Source organism: Mesoplodon bidens, assembly GCF_964165515.1.
Source record: "Mesoplodon bidens genome assembly, chromosome: 10".
Lineage (NCBI taxonomy): Eukaryota > Metazoa > Chordata > Mammalia > Artiodactyla > Ziphiidae > Mesoplodon > Mesoplodon bidens.
In genome coordinates this window covers 23,639,811-23,664,344 of record NC_138172.1, presented here as the reverse complement: position 1 = coordinate 23,664,344, position 24,534 = coordinate 23,639,811, and positions in this window count along the sequence as shown.

Below are 24,534 nucleotides of genomic sequence, written 5' to 3'. Positions count from 1 at the left end.
TCCCATCTTCATGCCCAAATGAAGATGGGAATGTAGAGAATGTTTTTCTTCGTAAAAAGAAATCTCAGGGGCTTACTTGAAAATAGGCTGAGTGCTTACAGAAACGAGTGCTAAAAGCAACGTATAAGCAACTCAGGCCTGGTGCAGCCCCAATGCCAGAAAGTATCCCAGCCTCTTCTTTTGCCTCAGCAGCTGCAACACAGACGGGGATGAGTGTGTCTCAGTCACGCTGCCACTGGGCTGAGGAGAAGGGGCCAGGCTCCAAAAGAAAAAGAATGTTCTTCTTCCACATGTTCGCTGGAAAATACAATTTTCCTTAAAGATCACTGCCACTGTACCAGCATGACTTGATGTGAGCTTTGGTGCTCACAGGGGGGAAAGGAAGAGTCTACCGAGGGCTGAAAATGATCCCTCACGGCAGCTGTGAGGCTGCCACGGGAGCCATCTTGCCTAAAGATGCCTCTTTATCTTCTCCGAGGTCTTACATTTTCTTCAACCCACAGGGTGATGTGATGGGGACAAATGTAGTCAGAGTGGCAGGAAGCATCTGAGCAGAGAGCTGTGGTCCAGAAAGTGTCCATTTATGGGGCTGAGTCTGAAAGAAGGGCACTAGTTTGGCTCCATATGACTGCTACACAAGCAAAATTCTGAGCAGCTGTGTGTGGTAGTCCCTATGCCGACTGACCCCCAGGCTGAGAGAATGGTCTCCATCTCCACTGCCTGGCTGCAAGAAAGTTCTGCAAGTTAGCTGGCTGGAGTTACCCACATTATCAACCATCCTAACCCCAGGCCACGAAACACAGGGCAGCTTTTCTTCTTTCTCCGATTAATGAACTAACTGATGCATCCGCTCCATGTCACCAGGGGTGCATATCAGGCATGGTGTGAGGTGACATACACAGTTGAACAAGTGGTTGTCCTCAAGGAATTCCCAATCTTGCTGGTGACAAGGACTATAAACATGTGATTATAACAGTTTTGATCAGTCCCCAAAGGAAAATAGGCTGAAATAATTATCAACAGGGGCACAGGAAGAGTAATTCTGTCTGACTTTCCTGGTGAATTGGTAAGATGAAGGTCTCTGGTCCACTGGGGGACCCTGAAGGTGATTAATACTAAGTATGGATTCTAGAAGAAGAATTCCCTATCAGTAGAGGCCATTTCTTTACAAACTGTTCAAAAAGCCAGCAATGATACGATAGGCCTCAGGGTAACAGCTTGTTTACGTTGAGCTTTTCCTCATAAAAATGGGGGGGGGGTTGTTTACAGGATTTTAATGGCCTTTGTTTAGCATCGTCATCATCTTAATGGCCTCCAGGTATTAGACCGCTGCACACATGGTTCCAATCCAGAAAATGTTTTCTGTATGTTATCCATGTCCCTGTGCCTCTCATTCCTTGCTTACTTCAGCAGAAAGCACATCAAAGCTTGGCAGTCCATCTCCACGCTTTCTGGATGGCCATTTGTTCTAACTCCGTGAAGGTGTTCTGGGCCCTGTGAAAAATGTGTACGTTTCCCTTGGGAAGCTGGTGGTCAGGGCAGAGGAAATTCAAGACAGCTGATAAGAAGAATGTATTGTCTTGATCGCCAAACACAAACCCTGCTAGCATCCATCACAAGGGGTGTATAGAAAATGGTCCATGGATAGAAGAGTTTGGGAACCTAGTCTAACCTCTGGGGTGGTCTCAAACTATAACGGGTATGTGAAAATTGCAGATTCTTTTGTCCCTGAGAAGTTCTGATTTGTGTCCTTCAGGGTCTTTATACTGAAGCATCTTTTAGGACAAATATATCCGTGGGCAGTAAGGATCATCTTTTACAGAAACGTATTGATGGAATGTGATGTTACCATGTCTTTGCTCCTTTTCTCTGTCTTATCAAAAAACCCTTTCACTGATGCTCAGTACTGTTAATTGTCAGGGAAATGCAAATCAAAACCACAAGGAGATATCATCTCACACTGTCAGAATGGCTATCATCAAAAAGAACACAAATAACAAATGGTGGTGAGGATGCAGAGAAAAGGGAACCCTCCTACACTGTTGGTGGGAATGTAAATTGGTACAGCCACTGTGGAAAACAGGATGGAGGTTTCTCAAAAAAACTAAAAATATAGTTACAATATGATCCAGCAATTCCACTCCTGGGTATATATCCAAACAAACCCCCAAACACTAATTTGAAAAGATACATGCACCCCAATGTTCACAGCAGCACTATTTACAATTGCCAAGATATGGAAGCAACCTAAATGCCCATCAACACACGAATGGATAAAAAAGAGGTGGTATACACACACACACACACACACACACACACAATGGAATACTACTGAGCCATAAAAAAATGAACGAAATATTGCCATTTGCAGCAACATGGATGGATTTGGAGGGCATTATCCTAAGTGAAATAAGCCAGACGGAGAAAAACAAACACTGTATGATATCACTTATATGTGAAATCTAAAAAATACAACAAACAGGAAGCAGACTCACAGATACAGAGAATAAACTAGTGGTCACCAGTGGGGAGGGAGGTACAAACTACTGGGTTAAGATAGGCTCAAGGATGTATTGTACAACATGGCAGATAGAGCCAATATTTTGTAATAACTGTAAATGGAAAGTAACATTTAAAAACTGTATATATAAAAACCTTTCTCTTTACCAGGGATACAGGGAGGGAGGTAGGAAGGAGTCAGATAGCTGGAAAGAAAGAGAAGGGAGAGGGATGAGAAAAAGGAGAGGGAGTGGGAGAGAGAGATTGGAGGTGGTGACAAGGGACAAAAATGCCAAGTTGCCACAAATGTATTACATGGGAACCTTATAAGCATATATCTCAGGAGGTTTTACTTTTTCTTTTTTTTTTTTTTTGCAGTACGCGGGCCTCTCACTGTTGTGGCCTCTCCCGTTGTGGAGCACAGGCTCCGGACGCGCAGGCTCAGCGGCCATGGCTCACGGGCCCAGCTGCTCTGCGGCATGTGGGATCCTCCCGGACGGGGGCATGAACCCGTGTCCCCTGCATCGGCAGGCGGACTCCCAACCACTGCGCCACCAGGGAAGCCCAGGAGGTTTTACTTTTTAAGACTAAAACTAAAAATGAGAACAACATCATTTTGACAATTAAACATTAATAAAATTAATAGACAAAATAGACTTTCTAATCACAGCATAGGGTTGGCAAATGTTTTGTGTAAAGGACACAGAGTAGATATTTTGTGGCCCTGTGGTCTCTGTCATAACTACTCAACGGTGACGTGGTACCATGAAAGCAGCCACAGACAATACATAAATGTATGAGCATGGCTGGCTGTGGCCCTCTGGCAGTCACTGTTGACCCATGCTAGCTGTGGACCCATAAAATAGTAACTGCTATTCCACTAGCTCAATACATCTTTTGATTCAAAAGAAGAAATTGTCTTGCGACTCATTTCCATCAACTTCCCAGTGTTAATAGGCCACACTTTTTGTGTTAAGTCAGGAAATGTCATTTTTCTCTTGGAGATGGGAAACTCTGGGACAGGATTCTTTCCTCCAACTTCTCACTAGTTCCATAAATTTGGATCTTGTATGTCTTTAAAGAAGGGAGGCAACTTTGTGCCTCAAGAGAACAAGAGATCAGTGGATTCTGTGCCATTTCTTGGAAGCCCAGAGCAAGGATGCTGTGGCCACATGGATGGTCCTTTTCCAGAAACACAGCTAAGAACCTGGGGAAAATGAGATATAATTTGCTCAGAGGACACAGGGTCTAGTTTCTGTTCCTGCAAGAATAGCTCATACTGTGGCTTATCATCATCTCACTAGAAATATCAACCTTCAAAGAATACTTCCTTTATATATATTTGTGCCTGTGTGTGTCCTTAAGCTCAGTGAAATTCCAGAACAGCCACCAAGTTACAGAACCTAGTTTGTCAACGGAGAAAATAAAGGGTGGGAAAGTTGAGAGAATTTCCCCTTAGGGGATTCCAGAAAAATAGTGTCCTGAGCATATTCTAAACCATTCAGGCACCACCTCTCTGGCCTTTGCTTTTCCTTGAGCAGAGATGTTAAAATGGAATGACCTCGGTGTCAGACAGGTTAAATTCAAATCACCATGTTGCAGAGATAATCCCTAAAGAGCAAAAAAATATTTCTAAGCTCTAGCCACTGGTATATTTATTTAAAACAGTATTAAATAAAGCAAAATTCTCGCATCAGAAAAGGATTCCACAAGAACCTCAGTGGTCATTTCAATAGGATTTCTGGGCCATGGCAAGTTTAAAGGGTCCCAGTACATCAAGAGAGACATTTCAGAGAAGGATTTTATTTTAGTCACAGCAATGACTCACTGTGAGAACAAATGGGGACAATGGCTGCCTAAGAACCTGGCAGTTATCACAGCAAGGAAGGGACATTTGACACACGGAACCCTTTCATGATAATCTCAACAATGTAATCTGTGCATGTGTGTGCAACTCCACCTCGGAGACGGTGTGCCAAGTTCAGGGGCCGCCCAGAGGACGTACTGGCTCCAGGACTCTGTAGGTCACACACTTTTACTTTTCCACCAGCTTTCTGCCTCTAAAGATGAGCTAGGAAATTCCTCATCCCGATGACATTTTGTTAAAACCTTCCTGAAACTTCGGAAATAGCAACAAACGTCGGAAAAGAAACCTGTATTGTTGGAAAATATTGGAATATGGTACAGATTCTTCCACCAGCCCAAACTCTCTGCCCTATCAGTGGTTGAAATTTCTTTTCTCTATTCTTACAGGCCTGTTCATTTTTCTCCAAGCAGACTTTATATATACAGAGACGTGCACAAAACATAATTGCTTGGCTCGATGAATTTTTAACAAAGTGAAAACATAAAATTAGTCGGTAGCGAGATAAGAAAAGTATTACTAGCACCACAGAAATCGCCCTTTGGGCCCCGACCCTGGTACTACCCACTCTTCTAACACTGTGGATTGCTTTGTATCAGGATGCTCAACCTGGGGTGACCTTCCCCGCAGGGAATTTGGCAACGTCTGGACACACTGCTGGCTGTCAAAACTGGGGAATGGGTGCCACTGGCATTAGTCAGCCCAGAGGTGTTGCTATACATCCTACAATGCACAGCACAGCCCCCAACAATGAAGAATCACCTGGCCTCAAATGTCACTATCGCCAAGGCTGAGAAACCCTGCCTTACAAATGGAATCACACAGCATGTTTCCTGGCTGCTTTTGTTCACCGTGATTTCTGTGAAGCCCATCCCCGTGGTTGCACGTGTCACGAGTGCATTTATTCTCACTGCTGCGAGGTATTCCCTCACTCACTTCTTTAAAGGTGTGTCTTGGGCTTCCCTGGTGGCGCGGTGGTTGCAAGTCCGCCTGCCGATGCAGGGGACGTGGGTTCGTGCCCCGGTCTGGGAGGATCCCACATGCCGCGGAGCGGCTGGGCCCGTGAGCCATGGCCGCTGAGCCTGCGCATCCAGAGCCTGTGCTCCTCAACGGGAGAGGCCACAGCAGTGAGAAGCCCGCGTACCGCAAAAAAAAAAAAAAAAAAAAAAAGGTGTGTCTTTTTCTCCAGATTTTCACTTGAAGATACTTTTCAAAATATGCCGGTCTTTTTCAAAATTTCAAATCTTCATTCTGTGCTTTGCTTTTAGGCACCTTAAAAAAATAAAATGCTGATATGCTGATACCTTGTGACAAAAAGTGAATACACAGCTTGCTTGCCTGTTTGGCTGAGTGACTGGTTGACTTGTTCTTTGGTTTTTTCATTCCAGGAACAACCAATAAGCAGCCACTTCATGCTTTTAGAGGTGCTGGAGGATGTAGAGATGAGTAAGGACCTTACATCCTGGTACTTTTCTTTTGGGGCCAACAGAAGTACCCTCAGGCGCTAGGATGGGGACGGTCATGCTTGGGAATGGAGTAGGGCTGTGCCGGTGGTTGGTAAGGATGTGAAAAGGATGCCATCCTTGGTTAGCTTCTCAAGGTAACAGGAGTTTACTTTCACATGGTTTCCTCTTCTGTCTTTTCATTATCATCTTACAAACCACCTTAAAACTGTTGAAAAGACAACACTTTTGGAGTATGTGCTTAGGGAGAAGCATTGCTTGCCACAATATACCTCTTACCCCCTGGCCACATGCTTCTGAATCTATACATGCATTTTATCTGATAGGCAAAATAATAAAGTCCATTTGGTCTTTCAGGCACTAAATGGCTACAGGGATTCCAAGTTCGCCTGTCCCCGTGTAAATTTTATATGAGTTCTTAAAGCAAATCGCCTGGCTGTGATGTCCTAGACCTGGCTTGCTCAACCTCAGCACTGCTGACATTTTGGGCCATTAATTATCCACTGTGGGGAGCTGTTCAGTGCACTGTACGATGTTTAACAGTATCCCTGGCCTCTACCCACTAGATGCCAGCAATACCACCTCCTCTCTCCAGTTGTGACAACCAAAACTGTCTCCAGACACTGCCAAAGAACCCCTGGGTAGGTGGGGCAAAATCATGCCCCGTTGAGAATTACTGTTCTAGTGTACAGGACACATTTCTTTACCAAGCAAAAATTTCCCTTATTTTTCTATTAGTAAATAGCCCAGCTTAATAAAATTATTGGGCTTTGAATGCAAACAGAGGGGAACCAGTATTCATTCTGTCTAAGACACAAAGCAGATTTAGGAACTGGAATAAACACACCAATCAATGAAATTATCATTTGGAGATCAGACTCAAGACAGCTATGGCCTGGCTCCATAGTTGTTTTCTTACAGAGGCCTTCGGAATGTTTAAAGGTCAGCTTTGGAAGATAAACCTTTCAATTCACAGCCTCTGTTTTGGCTTGGACTCAGGTTGAGTCTGGGATGGCTGGGAGACTGATATTTTTGGGGCATTTCCCTTTTGCTTAACATTTTGGTAGATAGCGTTTCTATTATGCTTGAATATTCCATCCCAGGACCATGGTTCTCAACGTGGAGGCTACTGACCTTCGTAACATCGGGGGGAAATCAGCTCTTGGTAGATAAGGAAGGAAACAGCTAAAATTTGTTGAACGCTTACTATCTTCCTGGCACTGTGCTAATCACTTTATATGCTTATCTGAGATTAATCCTCACAGCAATCTAATGGGGTAAATATTATTACATGTGAATTATTCCGAACAAGGGAACTGAGGTTAAATAATTTGTTTAAGGAGACAGAGCTAGCACATAGTGGAGCTGGAGGTTGAACCTAATTGTGGTGGATTCAAGAAGACTGCAGAAAACAGAAACAGACTCACAGACTCAGAGAACGAACTTATGGTTACCAAGGGGAAGGGTGAGGGGAGGGATAGACTGGGAGTTTGGGATTGACACGTACACACGGCTGTATTTAAAATAGGTAACCAACAAGGACCTACTGTAGAGCACAGGGAACTCTGCCCAATACTCTGTAATAACCTAAATGGGAAAAGAATTTGAAAAAGAATAGATACATGTATATATACAACTGACTCACTTGGCTGTACACCTGAAACTAACACAACTTGTTAATCAACTATACTCCAATATAAAATTTAAAAAAAAACAGAAAGAAGACTGCAGATTCTTTGCCATTTCTCCTTTTGAGAGGTAAGGTTGATGTCCCCTGATCTTGACCCTTCGCTACCTCTGTGACTGGCTGTGATCAACAAAAATGAGGCAGGTCTCACGAGATCTGTAGTCTCCACTTTTGCTGGTCTTGGAATGTTCCCTCACATTCCTAGCAGCAAGATGCTATGTAAGAAGTTTCATTATCCTGAGGCTTCCATACTGTGAGGAAGCCCAAGTTATCGTGTGGAGGGAGAGAGGCCACGTGGAGAGGCAGCTAGGTGCCAGCAATGTGAACGAAGGGTTCTTGGACCTTCCAGCCGAACCCGGTTTCCAGCTGAATGAATGACCCCCACTGACACCTTTTGGAGCAATAGCTTCATCCTGCTGAGTGCTGCCCACATTCCTCACCCACAGAATTGTGAGGAATTAAATGGTTGCTGTTTCAAGCCACTAGATTCTGGGGCAGTCTGTTACACAGCAGTGGATAAGCAAAACACCAGGTTGGCTTAACTCCAACACCTGGTAGTTTACAGGAAGCCTAGAGGGTAGAGGTCAGGGGAAATGGCTTTGTTCTATTGTCACTTACCTATGAGAGTTTCTCACAGGTACCTTCTGTCTCCAGGTCCTCAGCTTCCATGACTGAGGTTGGAGTGAGCTCTGCTCCCAGTTCTAAGATTCTATGGCTCTAAATGTGTACACGCCTAAGTCTATAGAATACGAAGCACTGTCAATACATTGGGTCGATTCCTCTGATTCACCAAACTTTCGTTCCAGGAGACTGACAAAGCTTGTATTTGTGATAACTTCTTTTAAAGCTTGTTTTTCTTGTGGGTATCTCGAGAATTCACAGATCCCCTTAATAATTTAATGCTGTGGATCTCTAGCTAGACAATTAAAGCAATATTTCCCAAACTAGGGAAAAGGTGTTAGGTGAATACACTTCAATAGTTAATAATTACGTATTTATGTTATGGTTACCTTTCACTTATGGCAAGTGATGCTGGCCTTCCTTTTATGTCAATGACAGAAGTTTTAAGGCAACTTTAAGATAAAATAGTGACTTGATTAAAAGAATATTAAGTCAATAGTCATACCAATGGCACATAAACATGGCTAAAATAGTGAAGATGGTAGATGAATGACCAAAGGCAAAGAGACAAAAATGCCACTGCAACATGCATCTGTTTCTTTTTTACCTGATTATTCATAGCTGGCGCTGGCTGTTTTGGCTAATCACACAAGAGGACTACTCTTGGTGTACAAATCATTACTTGTCATGGCAGTAATACTTATACTATTGAATCTGGTTCACGACAAAATCCAGAGAAAGAAGAGGCAGCATGCAAGGACAGAGAGAGAAAAAAGTATTGTGGGATATTAGAAGCTCAACCTGGAAAGCAATGGATTTAGGTAGGAATGTTTTGTGTCATTTGGAAAGCCTGCGTGATCATCGATGTGACCAGTCACGCCTGTGAGGGCTAGTGACGCCCACTAGCAGGCTTTGATGATGAGCAGGGCTGGCCGGCAGGCACCACTGCAAAACCTTGCCTTTGTCACTACTCTTGGGCAGTCATACCCTGGATACTACAACTGTTAATCTGGAATTGACTAGTGAGTCATCCTTTCAGATTTATAGTAATGTACACATAGCAATAAATCTGCAGATATATATATGCGTCGAAACCTTCATAGCAGTTACTCCTACGGGTAGGAATTGGCGGACATTCACTGCTTCATGTTTCCATTTTTACAATGAACATGTATTACGTGTCTAAACAGAAAAATTAAAAAGTGACATAATAAAGAAAAATTAGGGTATGTATGTATGTGTATAAATATACCCACGGGTATACCTGTGCACACACCACCCCCCAACATTGGTTCCATTTCAACTGGAAAACCCTAACACGATAATCAACTGATAAATGTGAAAAAAGCAAACAAGTGCTAAGTTCCTGACTGCATTTGTCCCCCGTAACAGCACTCCAAGTTAGACTGAATCAGCAATACCATTCCCTTTCCTGAGTGAGGAAGCTGAGGCAGAAAAGAGCCGGGTGCTCCCCTGACCCCTCCCCACACCACACACAGCCAATGGGGTGATTGATAACACAGTGGGGCAAGAATCCTCCTGCACCAATTTTTGCTCCTGGAGAACTCATAACATGGAACCACAGACACTTCACCTTTGGGCTCACTAGTATCTATTGATAAATCTGGATGTGTTATGAAATGGACCCCATGCAGAAGACTCGGGCACACACCACTGAGATCTGCCTATCACTGATACACAGATACAATCCATACATCTCCTCTCCTTCTGCATAGAACCTGACCCCTGGTGGTTCTTTGCGCCATGTCCACCAGCTTATACTGGACTTTCCAACAGGTGGGCCAGTCATGCCCTTAGTCCTCCAGCAAAACTAGCTGCATAAAGGAAAAATGAACATATAGCCAAATTCTGTGTTTTATACACGTACACACACATATAATTTTTTCAGATGATCTGCCGATAAGGTTGGGGAGTGGGGGAAATCATAGTCTTTCAGTGTAAAGGCTTCTGAAAGTCTTAATTCCCAATGGCACTGTACCTTCTTAGGAATGTACTGTTGTCCTTTGGTACCTGGGTTGGTGTACAACGATCTATGTTGTACAAAGAAACCATAAGCAGGCACTGTTCACTTGTGTTTGACTCATCCCTCTGGTTTTCTGGAGCTGCCCGATCCAGCTCCATTTCCTTCCTCTTTCTTTACCTTACCTCAAGGCCAGAGTGTAGCTCAGAGCTCTTGGTCCCTGGATAAGCAAGAACTATTGTTTTAGGTTGATCTGGGTCTCCCTCTGGAGTTCAGCATCTACTTCAAGGCATTTGTCCCTCACTATCTTTCAGATCTGAGGTAATTTCACAGGTTACAGACATATTTGCACAAATAATCGGGTTTGAAATTCCCAAGAGAGTCGAGTCAAGGTAAAGATTATTTTCTGCAAATACATATTATGAGCCTAAGAGTCAAAGAAATAAAATGATTTACACAAATGGCATGGCTAGGTAGCAATAGATTGATGTTTGAATATTCTGTACCCAAGGCTTTCTCTTTTATACCACACGTGTCTTTCATTCAATCAACAAGTTTTCTAAAAACACCTATTATGTGCGTGATAGTGATGAACAAAACAGACACAGTTCCTGTTCTTATGGAGCATACCGTCTACTGGGACCTCTATTTGAAGCAAGTTAATCAGCGGTTCTCAACCAGGGGTGATTTTATCCCTGGAGGATATTTGGAATGCCTATTTTTGGTTGTCACATCTAAGAAGGGGAAGTGCCCCTGGCACCTGGTGAGTAGAGGCCAGGTATGTTACTAAACATCCTACAGTCCACAGGACAGCCTCACAACAAAGAATTATCCAGCCCCAAACGTCAATAGTGCTGTGGCTAAGAAACCCTGATGTAGATCAGCTATTTTCTTCTAAATACATATACATAAAATAGAACTTAAAATTCATTTTAAATACGGATCCCTGAATACACATGATGGAGGGTCTATCACATAAAAACTGTGTAGTGAAAAGGAAGAGGAAGTTGGAGAGATTTCCCCAAAAGAAAAATATTAAAATTACTAATTCAGACAATGTGAGGAAACATTTGTCCAGCTACACACAGTAATGACAAACTGCCATAATAACAGCCATACTATTTGTAAATAGTGACTCTGAATCTCCCAATAATCCCATCACGAGGAAAATGAGAACCACATATTTAGATAACTAAAGACCTATTCTTCCCACAACACTGAAACACCATCATTGCATTTTCTGGGAACTGAATTTTTAATTCAAAAGTCTAATTTCTGCAAAGGCAAGGAATCCTTGTAGGTAAAACCGATGCTTAGTAAGACAGTGGCATAGCTTATTCTACAGTTTTCTTTTCCAAGCAAAGAGAGAAGAGTGGAAGTGAGGTTATTGTCCTGGGCCTTGCAACTATGACACCCCAGGGCCATCTGGTTACCCAAGGATGGGGCTGTTTACCAGGGCCTGGTACAACAGGTTTCTTAGGCCATGACAGATAAGAAGAGGCTGGTCCAAGTGAATTTCTCTTCTTTTTCACTGTAACAGGCCAGGTTCTTTCTTAATCACACATTTCGGGATGCTCATCAACTCCCACGGAAAGAAGGATCAGGAAATTAAATAATAATAAGGAAATCAGTAGCTGGGAATACATTTTAACATTATATTTACACTCATAAACATGCATGACCTTAGACAAGTTATTTCCTCTCTCTGGCCCTTAATCTCCTCATATGTAAAATGAGAAGGGTGGATTAGATGCCTTATGAAATCCTATGACTCACATGTTGACAGAATAAATTAGGCTTATTGTGATTTAAAAATGGTCAGGATGATCCCTCCTCCTCCTTCTCTCACTCTCTTTTTTCCGATTGGTTTTAAAGACTGTAGTGGGTTTTTTTGTTTGTTTGTTTTAGAAAACCAGGTAACTTAAAAAATTTTTTTTTAATTTAAGTACAGTTGATTTACAATGTTGTGTTAGTTTCAGGTGTACACCAATGTGATTCAGTTTATATATATATTTTTTTCTTTTTCAGATTCTTTTCCATTGTAGGTTACTAAAAGATATTGAATACAGTTTCCTGTGCTATAGAGTAGGTCCTTGTTGTTTATCTATTTTACATATAGTAATGTGTATCTGTTAATCCCAAGCTCCTAATTTATCCTCCCCACTTCCCCTTTGGTAACCGTAAATTTGTTCTCTATGTCTGTGAGTCTATCTCTGTTTTGTAAAGAAGTTCGTTTGTGTCACTTTCTTAGATTCCACATATAAGTGATATTGTATCATATTTGTCTTTGTCTCACTTCACTTAGTATGATAATCTCTACTCAATGTTTTTAATAAAATAAACAATCTCTTTGGAAAAAGCAGACTGACAACACAGGCTACAGGAGCTCTTTCTTTGGCTAAAAATCCAAATCAACAAAAAAATATAAAGAAAAAAGCTGGGAGTTCATAAAACAAGGCCAGAGGTTATGCCCTGCCTTATTTTACTCTGCTTATGGTCAAAATTGCTCTGTTACAAGTGAGGCCTAAGAAATTTGCACTGAGGGTACAAACTGTGTTTGGCATGGGCCTCATATCCAAACCAGCAACTTCTGTTCATAGACTTTCAGTCTGCATGGTTTTTCTGGGGACAGTTCAGTTCTCCAACTCAACTGAAGTTCTAGGGGGATTCCAAAAACTGACTACCAAGTCCAAGAGGAGAGATGCTATCGGTGTCTCTGCTGAAGGTGATGGGGGGCCCTCCTTGGGTATAGGGAAGTGTCCTGGTCAGTAACAGCCTCCCCTGGCCTGGACTCTCTCCCACCAACATGACTTTCGGGACATCCTTGATGTTCAGGGCCCTAGGTTTGTGGTCGCTCTGCTGGCTTCCAGAGGCTTGGTTCTCACATCCTCACTGTAGTCTGGGGTGTTCGCTGGAAGAGTTCTGCCAGCAGTACAAAGCTTATTGTTTGTCCAGACGGTGTTTCTATCAGTCTCTAGACCAAATCAGTAAGGAAGCAATTCTCATTTCAGGAATTAATGGGAAAATGAAGCTTGCCTTTCCCAGGGCGGGGATATAATAGGCAATTTATCATCCACCAATAAGGCCCAGGTAAGTGAATGTCAGTCTTTATCTTCTGACTCTTAAAGAACCAGGTCAAGCGAACTCTATGCCCTCAAGTAACCCCGAAACCAGGTGGTTCCAGCTCTTCAGGCTCTTTTCCCCAAAACTGGTACAGCAGCTTCCTGGAGCTGGCTGGACGGAGCTGAGACTGTTAGAATTTGGCCTGGGTTTGTAAATCTTTAGCTAACAGGGGCCTATTTCCATGTTTCTTTTAAAATTTGGGAAGATAATGAGTGTTATTTTAAATTACCCTGGAGTTTGCAACCTTTCTGATTTCTCACTCTCCCTGTGGAAGACCTTCGTTTTCCTCGCCATCTGTGGCGCCTCTGTAGGTGAGCTGTCGAGGGTGCAGTGCCTTCAAAAAAATTTCTCATTGTTTGAGTCTCTCATATTTATCTTTCAACATGCTGATGTGCTCTGACTACACTTTTGGAAACTGGCAGCCTTAGGGAGGATTCTGTGACCTGTATTACAATTTTTGCTGTGAGTTTGCCAGTCCTCCCCTGATTCTGGTCGAGTCAGTCCTGTTGGGTCTTGATGCTTATTCTTTTTTTGTTTACTCCACAGGGGATTTCGTCACAGGGCCTCAGGGCATGGACTGCATTACAGTTTCTGTATATATGATGGGACTCAGTCTCAAAGTGTATTCCAAATATTGGGCAATCTCTCTTCAGCTGCCTTCCGAACTGGTACTTCTATTTTTTACCTGCTTTCAATGGTAGGTTTGCCTCCCTTGCATATAAAAGAAGTCTGTGTTGGATTTTTTTAGCCCTGAATTGAGAAATGATGGAGTGGAGGGCTGGAAAGTGACTTTCTGGGGAGGTTTTATTCCTTTCTGCAGGACATCCTTTGGGTTGGTTTCATCATGAAGAATCTAGTGTGTGACCAATTTGAGAAGCAACCACTGTAATTTAATGGTTGGGCTCAAACATCACAGATTTGGTGGAATGAGAACCGTAGGCTGACTCTTGGGTAAGATCCATTCAATCTGGTTATCACAAGAGCTGGTATCTTTCTCTACTTGAGCTTCTCCTTTATGACAAAGGACAATTCTTCCAACCCGCAGATTATAGCACCTAGAGATGGAGGGATTTGCCTTTTGCTCAAAGGAACAGAACAGGGAGGCCTTTTATCATTAAGCAACATCAAGTGTACTTTGAGGAAGTCCCAGTTAGTATTTCTGGGCTCGCAGAAACCAAGTCTGGGCTAATTCCAAACCCCAAGGGATCTTGCAGCAACGCCCTTTCAGCCCATTTGCAATCCTTTCCAAGAACATGAAGCATGTTCTCAGGTGGGTCCAGTTTTCGTTTCCTGAGCACGATGCAGGCATTAAGATTGATATTGTGGGCGTGGCTCCCAGTATTATTTTTCCTCTTCTATTCTTACTATTCCTTTCAGAGAGACTCAACTCTTCTTATCTGGCTTTGGAAACAAAAACAAGCTCAGGCTACCTGTACATTTTAGCTCCAAAATGTAATAAAAACATGCCAACAATTCGCTGTTCTGTTATTTCTCTGTTGTAAATTCCGCAGTGGTTCCTTATTTCACTCAGGGTAAAAGCTACAGTCCTTACAGGGGCTTCAAGGCTCAAGGCTTCTGGCCCCATTGTGCCTTCTGACCTCGTCTCTTATGAGTTTCTTTCCTTGTTCACTCCTTGCTGTTTTTTGAACAGCCAGGTACGTGTCTGCTTTAGAGCCTGTGCTTTAGCTGTTCCCTCTGCCCCAGTCACACGGCTCACTTCTTATCTCCTCCAAAGCGCTGCTCACATCTCACTGTCTCAAGGAGCACTCCCTCCCCCGACCACCCTATTCAATCCTATATTATGTCTCCCTAACCTTCCTCAGGACTGCTGATTGCTCTATTCTGCTTTTTTCCAAAGCACTTCGAAACACTGTGTAACAATTATTTTTATGTTATTGTCACTCCCACTACAGTATTAGCTCCATCAGGGCCGCCATTTTTGTCTACTTTGTTCAAGATAAATACCACATGCCTAGAATAGTGCCCTAGTACTGGGTACACAGAAGGTACTAAGTGTATTTTTTTTTTTTTTTTTTTTTTTTGCAGTAGGCAGGCCTCTCACTGTTGTGGCCTCTCCCGTTGCAGAGCACAGGCTCCGGACGCACAGGCTCAGCGGCCATGGCTCACGGGCCCAGCCGCTCCGCAGCATGTGGGATTTTCCCGGACCGGGGCACGAACCCGTATCCCCTGCATCGGCAGGCGGATTCTCAACCACTGCGCCACCAGGGAAGCCCCATTAAGTGTATTTTAATGTTTTAATTTACTGTTTTATTTTTTAAGATCCTACATGTGAGATCATACAGTATTTATCTTTCTCTCTCTGACTTATTTCACTTAGCATAACGCCCTCAAGGTCTATCTATGTTGCTGCAAATGGCAGAATTTCCTTCCTTTTTTATGGGTAAATAGCTTTCCATTGTGTGGACAAATAGGTAGATAGATAGATGTAGATATAGATAGATATAGACAAAGATATATACACGTTTTGTTTATCCATTCATCTGTTGGTGGACACTTAGATTTTTCCATTTCTTAGCTATTGTAAATAATGCTGCAATTAAAATGGGTGTGCAGGTATCTCTTCTACATAGCAATTTCGTTTCATTTGGATATATACCCAGAATTGGAATTGCTGGATCATTCAATAGTTCTATTTTTAATTTTCTGAGGAACAGTTTTCCACAGTGGCTGTATCAGCTATTTAAAAAACAAACAAAAAAACAAAAAAACGGATTCAATTTCTTTAAGCTGTAGGTCTTCTACCTCAAAACCACCTCTCCGCTCCTCTAGTTATAAGAAAATTCAGAACTGCAGAGATTTCGTGTGGACACAGTTGCTTGGTTCAGACTGGGGCTACCCTAGTTTTTTTAAAAAAAGGAGAAAACCTCTGCATTTCTCAAAAGAATGCAAAACACTTAGTAAATATTGTTCTTAGTACTGTGCCAAACGCTGGAGCGAGAGAGATTCTTATAACTTACATCATGCAAAACCATCCCGTGGCCTCCCATCTCGCCATTAAAAGCCAAAGCCCTGACACTGACAGATGTGGGAATTTGTACTTTGTCGACTTGATTAAGCTGGAACTAATTTTCACAGAATCCTCTTCCCTGAATGGTTCTGAGTCAGAGTTAGCCAAACAGGAATGTGCACAAGATTTGAAAGGCAGAAGAAAAACAGTGGCCATTACTCTGGGAAGGTCTTTCCAGTCAAACATGGTGAAGGACAACCACAGATGAGTCTAGTGGATTCCAGGTGTTTCTCACTCTCCTCTGGCCGATGTCTAGCTCTTCCTGGCTACTGACCAACAGCTGCCCCAGGCCCAACTCCACATGCTCGCCTGTGGACGCTCAGAGGCAGGGGCGATGCACGGGCTGGGCTACAGCCTCCCGTGGACTCCTTCACTAGCTCCTTCTCGTAGCCCCATCCCAGCATCTGGACACGCGTCTGGCTCCCAGCTCAGATCCCCCTTGCCAGCTCTGGCTTATTCCCTGCGCCAGGGCTGGTTAGGGACTCCTCCCTGACATGCAATACCCGCTGCCAGACAGTTTCTTCCCCAGCTCCTCCCACAAGTGTGAAAAGTCTAATTCCTGTAACAAAGCCCTTATTCCAAGATATTCATAGGGGTTCTGCTTTCCTGATTAAATTTTCACTAATACAATCAGTAAGGTCCTAAGAGGTGGGATCATACTTGGGGCTTCCTCTATCTAGAACGTTCTTTCTGCACACAGTCACAGGGCTCATTTCCTGTATTCTTTCAGATCACTGTTCAAATGTCATCCTAGAGTGGCATTCCTAAAATAAAAGAGTGGCTCGTCCCCTCCGCATGCTTGGCTCTCTCCGTCTCCCTTACTTTGTGGTATTTTCCTTTATAATATTTATCATCACTTGGCATGCTATTATTTACTTACTACCTGCTTTCCCACAAGGGATTCTTTCCTAGAGTCAAATTGGGAGTCTAGGAGGCCCTTGGACAGGAAAATAATCATATCCTTATTTTTACTGCCCTCTAACTGAAATTTAACATTTCTTTTAATTATGAGCACAGACAGCAAACTGAACGTGTAGCAGTGCCAGTGACTTGTTATCAACAAGAAATCACAGGTGTGGCTCCTATGACATTACCGTTGTTGACAGTATCTTGAAATATCATTTATGCCCATTGCTTAGAAATTATGGTAGTCAATGGGCTTGCAGCAAGGTGGCATGTTATCAGAGCCTTCCCGGGTACAGATGCTCACAAGGCGTAGATGGCCAATTACAGAGCAGTTCTAAGCCTGGTTATCATTCAGCCACCAAACAGTGAAACCATGGTTTCTTATATTGGTGACCCAGACATCTTTTTTTTTTTTTTTTTTTTTTTTGCGGTACGCAGGCCTCTCACTGTTGTGGCCTCTCCCGTTGCAGAGCACAGGCTCCGGACGCACAGGCTCAGCGGCCATGGCTCACGGGCCCAGCCACTCCGCGGCACATGGGATCTTCCTGGACTGGGGCACGAACCCATGTCCCCTGCATCAGCAGGAGGACTCTCAACCACTGCGCCACCAGGGAAGCCCTCTAGTATTTCTTATTTACAATGTTAATCAATACATAGAAAGAGTGAGTTGTTTCTGTTGTTTGTTAAAAGGTTTTAAGACTGGACAGTCCACATAAGAATTCTTAACTCTCTATAAGGTTGCAAGGCCTTTTGTAACAAGGGTAGTCATGCAGTCTAGGAATAAAGACTAGATAAGTTCAAATACATGTGATGGTTGAGATAATTATTGAAGCGTGTTATTTAAAGTAGCCTATAGCTAAAAGAGTGTGCAATAATAGGGGTCCAACACAGTGCTGCAAGTTATTGAATTTCGATATCATTGCTTTTCTTTGAATTCTGTGTATTTTATTTTGTACATTTGAAAACACCCTTCTGAGAAAGGATCCGTAGACTTTACCAAACCGCCATAGGATGAGTGGCATGAGGTTAAAATCCTGTACTAGAACGTGTTCCAAGAGGGTAGAGACTTTTTCTGTTCATTTCAGGTGTTAATTTCTTTTGTCCAGGAAGCTACCGTTTGGCAGGATTTGATTAATCTGAAGAATAACCTAAGGCCAGATAGGACTCTATTATTTATATCCTCTTCTCACCTTGGTATCCACCCCCTTACTTTTCCCCAGGGCCACCCTTCCCTTTATTCACTAGAGGTGGCATATTCATGAAAGGAATCGCATCCCTTGGAAGTGACTGGAGACTACATTCCTGAAGACTCTGCTGACAGGTAAGGGCTTTTCAGGACACAATGCTAAACCTCTTTTAAAAAAAACTTCAAATATCCTAACAAAAAGAAAGAAGCCCCATAATAACACATACTTTGGGGATTTCCACATTGCTCTTTTTCCCCCATGAAAGAAACATGACATTGTACTCAGAATTGGCACTTCCACTGTTTTAAGAACACTGACTCACTACCTTCTCTCGTAAAGGTCTTGGGAATTCTGAGATGACGGATTTTTCTCTACTGAAAACCTCTGGTCCTCTCGGGGTCCCCGTTGCTCTACTAGTTGGATAAGAAACTTGTGAACACTTCCCATATTAATAGAAAAAGCCATAGGAAAAAAGGTAAGTTTTTAAGCACTGTGGTTCATTTCAATGAATGCAACCAAGATATACAGATCAATTGACACAGCCACAGCAGGACATAAGTAGAAACTCCATCGCCACGCCATTTGTGTGCAAACTTTCTAATGCCTTTCCACACCTGCTACCTCATTTGATCTTCCCAACATCCAGAAAAGATGGGCTGAGCAGTTCCAAACAGATCAAAAGGACCCAGTTTCGTAGGATGGGACAAAATGATAGAAAAGGGAATTTTTCTAAAGAAAATTACACTAGATTTGATTAACATCCGATTGGCCGTGTTCTAATATCGGATTAATAACTTTCCAAAGGCCCATTAAAAAAAATCTATATTTTCTTACAAATATTTCAAGGGGAGAGAACCAACATTTACTGATTTTTTAATTACTGCTAGGCAGAGTGCTTGTTGCTTGACAAATATCCCATCTGAATTTCCCAGCGACTTTATGAGGTCAGTATTAGGGGAAGTGAAGCTCAGAGGGGCTAGGTGATTCACCCAAGGTCACACTTTTTCTGTCCATCATAACATGTTGCTCCAGAGCTCACAGTATTTCCCAGACTTGAGCCATTTTATACTATCTTGATGGTTCTATTATTTGCTCGATGTTGTTCTTTAAATTGGCTGGCTTCAAAGATTAAATACATGTACTTAAAAAGGAAACTTTGCATCGTTGCTGATAATAAATAGTCCCACTTGCCATAGATTGAGGGTAATTGTAAAAATAAATCAATGAAAACAGGACAATGTTGGCACATTTTAGCCAACTGCGGTCATGAGTAAACCTTCTGAGCCTGAGGCTGACACTCCTCAATGGGTAGCTAGCAAGTGCTGGAGATAGATTAAAGCCATAATGAGTGCATTACTTTGCTAGGGCTGCCATAACAAAGTATCAAAGCCTGGGGGGCTTAAACAACAGAAATTTATTTTCTTACAATTCTGGAAGCTAGAAGTCCAAGATCAAGGTGTTGGCCAGTTGATTACTTCTGATGCCTATCTTGGCTTGTATAATACACGGCTCTCTCCTTGTGGCTTTACAGGTCTCCCCTCTGTACCAGTGTGTGTCCAAATCCCCTCGTCTTATAAGGCCACCAGTCATACTGAATTAGGGCCCATCCTAATGATTTCATTTAACTCAATTATGTCTTTAAAGACCCTGTTTCCAAATTCAGTCACATTCTGAGATTACTGGGGGTTAGGACTTCAAAATATGAATTTTGGGGGGACATAATTCAGCCCATAACAGTTAGTACCAAAATGAGACATTATTCTTGGAATAATAAGAAAAGTTGAAACAAAAGGGAAAAGGGCAGGGCTTCCCTGGTGGCGCAGTGGTTGAGAGTCCACCTGTCGATGCAGGGGACACGGGTTTGTGCCCCGGTCTGGGAAGATCCCACATGCCGCGGAGCGGCTGGGCCCGTGAGCCATGGCCGCTGAGCCTGCGCATCCGGAGCCTGTGCTCCGCAACGGGAGAGGCCACAACAGTGAGAGGCCCGCATACCGGAAAAAAAAAAAAAAAAAAAGGGAAAAGGGCAGAACTCCCTCACCATGTGATTCAATATTATTTAACACCATGACCCAGAACCACCTAAAATTGTCTCCTGAACCATTGGCAATACTTATCCCATGCTTTGGAACATATGATACACTGGGCTCTGTGACAGATATCCTTGTCACATGCTGTCAGCAGATCCCCACGGCCCTGCCAAGGTGGATGTCACCTGAAATTTTCGCAAGTTCCCTTGCATGCCGCTGGCTTTTGAACTCAGCCTGGGGGCTTTCTGCGGCCCATAAGAATCTGCTTGGCAAGCTTTCAGGGGGGACAGGCCCAGTGGAAGGAGTTAATATTCCCAAGCAACAATCCTTAAATAAGGAGTTGATGAAAAAATCCTCCTGCCTCCTTATGTTTTGAAGAGCTAGCTTCAAGGGTTTTCTCCACAGGCCCTCAAAAAGCGTCCAGCAAAATGGAGCCCCAGTTGCCCAGGGCAGCAACACATTAATCCACCTGTGATGACCTTCCCTCCCTCTTCTGTCTCATCCGCATTCCCTCACTGTGATGCCCCCAGGAAACTAGTTTCACCTAAATCCTTTTCTTAGGGTCTACTTTAAGGGAATACAATCAAACAGTATATCTATGATTTCCATCTAAAAATGAATACCTAAATAAGACAAAGCTATTTACCTATGTCCACCTAATTAAGCCCTGTCCTGTATCACTCTTTGCTCCTAGAACAATGAGGTGAAGGCAGATGGAGAAGCCAACATGGAGGCAGAATAACCTCTTAGACACTTTTCAGTGACCAGGTATTTCTAGAGTCCTAATTCAAGCCTTGCTCATCCTCTTTGATGATTCAACCTCCCTCCTCATGCTGGAAAACTGAAATTTGATGTTTAACCTGGCCTTAGTAACCACAGTAGGTATGCTGAGTATTTCTTTGCTTTCTGGCCTTTAGACAATTTGGGAGGATAAACTGTTGACATCTTATCTTTCTTCTGCAGACTGGACTCGTTGGGAGTGGATTTTCGGATGATAAATTTAAAAGAAACTCCTCTCCCTGGAAGGGGAGAATAACCTAATTGCTCATTCTACTTAAAATTGAAGAGGTTTGGGAATTCCCTGGCAGCCCAGTGGTTAGGATTCCTTGCTTCCACTGCAGGGGGTACGGGTTTGATCCCTGGTTGCTGGTTGGGGAACTAAGATCCCACATGCCATGTGGCAAGGCCAAAATAAATAAATAAATAAATAAACGGAAGAGGCTTGCTGATGATGTGTAGACGTGACTTCTGAGAAGAGCAAGAACAGAATTCCATGCATACCTTTATAACATTCTCAGCAGAACTTGTGTACCAAATGTTTAGCTAGATCCACAAAGAAGGCAACAAACCATATGGACCCACTGAGGCTTATGATTCTCATTAAGCTTTAAAAGAAAGTTTGTGAACAGAAAAGGACAGAGAATGATGTATCGAGCACCCCACTTACCCACAGCAAAACAATGAAAACTTAACAATTTGCAATAGGCCTTTTTTGCCTTTTAAAGAAATGAAACTCACAAATATGCTTGAGACTCTCTAGTACCTCTCTCTATTCCTATTTTTCTCCTTCCCCAGATGGATTTTGTTTTTTATCATTCCTAAGTCTGTTTTAATATTTTTTACTACCTATACAATATCATAAACTACAGCATTGTTTTGCAAGTTTTAAAACTTTCCATAAGTGGATCATTCTGTGTACATCATTTTACAACACTTTTTTTTACTCAATATCATACTTTAGAAATTTATCCATGTTTACGTGTCTAATTTAACTCACTCATTTTAGGTGCTACAAAACATTCCATTGTATGAATAAACCACAACTGGTTTTTCCATTTTCCAGCTGATAAACATTGAGGTTATTTCTAATGTTTTCATATAGCAAACAACACCTCTACAAATATTCCTGGACATGGTTCTTTGCGTATATATGCCTAGAAGTGGAAATGCTGCTTATATACAATGTGTGGCTTCAACCTTATTATAATCTCACCAGCATGTTTGAAATTTGTCTTTCCCCCACATTCTTACCCACAGTTGATATTAACAGATTGAATTTTATTTTATTATTATTATTTTTACCAATTTGATGTCTGTGAATAGTATTTCATTCTGGTTTTAATTTGCATTTTCCTAATTAATACTGATGAGAAGGAGTTATTTATATATTTTTGATGCTAATCCTTTGTAGGTTTTTATGCATCAAAAATATTTGGTTAAGTTCTTTGCACCTTGTTTTCGGTGTGCCCTGAATAAAGAGAAGTTCTGAATTTTAATGTAGTCAATTTTACCCATCTTTTTATTCAGCTAGTGCTTTTTGTGTATTTCTTAGGAAAACTTTCCCTACCCTGAAGTTGTTCAGACACCCTCCTGCATTTATTCTGAAAGTTTTATCTACACAATTAAGTCTAAAATCCCACCTGGAATTGGAATGGAGGAGAACTCTGATTTAATTGTTTCCTTTATGGAGAACCAAATATCTCAGTACCACTTATTGAAAACACTTCATTTCCTTACTGCTCTGTATGGCTACCTTTATGATAAATCAAGTAGCACATACATTATAGATGATTATCTCTCTTTTTCCTCTAGTCTGTTTTGTTGGTCTATGCATGTATCTGTGTTCCAATTCCACAATATTTTAATTGCTATAGCTTTATAATGTTGATATACACCAGTGTAAATATTTCCCTCCAAATCCTACTCTATTCTTATTCATAATGCCTTGGCTTTTTAGAGCTGTTTCCTCTCCTACATGAATTTTAGGACCAGCTTGGCCAGTTCCATGAAAAGGTCTGCCTATTAAAATGGTAATTAGAACTTTTTAAATGTATAGATTAATTTAGGGATAATTAGTATTTTTATGACATGGTGTCTTCCTATTCATAAACATATCCTCATTTATTTTGGTTTCCTTTTCAGTGTTTCACCAAAACTTTTGTAATTGCTATTTATATGGATGCTACATTTCTCAGGTTATACCCAAGCAAAGGATAAATAAACTCCACCTCTTAATGGGAAGTGGCAAGATTATGGATGAGCATGTGGAACCAGAAATACTGCCATGCCTTTTTTTTTTTTTTTGCGGTACGCGGGCCTCTCACTGCTGTGGCCTCTCCCGTTGCGGAGCACAGGCTCCGGACGCGCAGGCTCAGCGGCCATGGCTCACAGGCCCAGCCGCTCTGCAGCATGTGGGATCCTCCCGGACTGGGGCACAAACCCACGTCCCCTGCATTGGCAGGCGGACTCTCAACCACTGCACCACCAGGGAAGCCCCTGCCATGCCATTTTTTTGAAGATATACTTTGCCACAATCTGTAACCACAATTTGGTTACAGTAATTCAAATCCCTCTTATTAGCAAAAAAAGGCTACCCTTTTCCCCAGAGCCTAATCCCATTATGGCCTAAAGTTCTGGCTCACAGTCTAGGATCTTGCCATATAGATCTTGTTCACATGCAATTGACATTCCTCAGATAGAGCTTCTAGAGACAGTTTCCATTGATCTTAAGACGCATGAACTCAAGAAACAATTTGGCACACGTGTGCATGCAGGCGCGCGTGCGCGCACACACACACACACACACACACAAACGTGTGTAATCGTGGAAAATGTATAGAGTAAATGCTACAGACCCTTCCTTCAAAAAGGGGGAAAATTGGAAGCACACAGGAATCCATAACAATTTTGAAATCCAGTAGGGTATATGTTACCACTTACTTCATTAGGGTACCGTGCTACTGCCTGGCAATGACTCAGCATGGCTATTGGTTATGCCCTCCAAATCTTCATCCTTTTTATACAAAGTGGCCTATTTTTCACTGAATGATTTTCTCAGCCTGCTTTCTGCATGTAAAATGTTGATTAAATCTTCCTTTCTATCCAAGCTGACATGACTGTTTTTAAAACCTCGTGGATTTCTTACGAATCAGATTACAATACATTCCATTAGAAAAAGCTACATGCACAAATCTTGTCAACATAAGCCCTTCTCTACCTTGGGCTTGCTGTAAAACTGCTGACTGACAATAGTCTAGATTCTTAAGAGTCTAGATTCTTTGATTCTATTGGTTAATAGAGAGGATTTGTGAAGACCCCCTTAAGATCTTTAAAGGGTCTTTTGTGTAAGCAGAAGAGTTCTGGAGACA